Genomic DNA, 1,141 nt, shown 5'->3' with positions numbered 1-1,141 from the left:
TACTTGAGCCCGCGGGTTCGAGACCCGCCTGGGCAGCGAGACCTCATCTTTACAATAAATCAAAAAATCAGCCGGGCGGGGTAGCGCGTACCTGTAATTCCGGTTACTCGGAAGGTTGAGGTGGAAGGATCGCTGGAGCCCAGCAGGTGAGGCTGTGGTGGCCGGGAGTGGCCACTACACTCCAGTCTGAGCGACAGAGTGAGACTCCAACTCAAAAAAAAAAAAAAGAAAGGAGAAAAGCAGTGGTGTTCACTGTACTTGATAGTTTTGCTTATCACTCCTGTGAATGGAGGTCTAAGAATATTTTCAGAACTCTAAAAAGGCCCAACAGCTAAGAGAAACTTCTCTACATAACAGAACTAAGAAAGCAGTGTAATATTTGATTATCATCCAATATTATTTGCATAGGAAATGAAGGGACTTTGTCAAACCTCCCTCTTTCAAAAAAAATAATAATAACTCCTCAGTAAAGCCTATGATCACAATTTTTTTTTTTTGAGTTGGAGTCGCACTCTGTCACCCAGATTGGAGTGCAAAGGCCGTGGGCTCCAGCGATCCTTCCGAGTAACCATTTTTACAAGAATGCGCTACCATGCCCGGCTGATTTTTTGATTTATTGTAGAGATGAGGGCTCGCCAAATTGCCCAGGCGGGTCTCGAACCCACAGGCTCAGGCAATCCACTCATCTCAACTTCCCAAAGCGCAGGATTACAGGCTGAGTCACCGAGCCTGGCAATTCCAGTTACTTGGAAGGATGAGGTGGAAGGATCGCCTGAGCCCAATGGGTCGACGCTGGGATGGCTGTGAGTGTGCCACTGCATTCCAGCCTGGGCGACAGAGTGAGATTCTGACTCAAAAAAAAAAGTTGCAAAACGAGTACAAAAAAAAAAAGCCGGGCTCGGTGGCTCAGCCTCCCAAAGGTGTAATCCTGCACCCTTGGGAGGCTGAGGTGAGTGAATTGCCTGAGCCCGCGGGTTCAAGACCTGCCTGGGTATGCGAAACCTCATCTCTACAATAAATCAAAAAATTAGCTGGTTGTGGTAGTGCACGCCTGTAATTCTGGCTACTCAGAAGCCTGAGACGGAAGGATCGCCAGAGCCCAGCAGGTCGAGGCTGTGGTGGCCAGGAGCGGCCACTGCAC

This window comes from Carlito syrichta, unplaced genomic scaffold (assembly GCF_000164805.1).
Source record: "Carlito syrichta isolate Samal-C Ts95f unplaced genomic scaffold, Tarsius_syrichta-2.0.1 Scaffold305117, whole genome shotgun sequence".
Classification (NCBI taxonomy): Eukaryota; Metazoa; Chordata; class Mammalia; order Primates; family Tarsiidae; genus Carlito; species Carlito syrichta.
Note: the sequence above shows the minus strand (reverse complement) of the source record.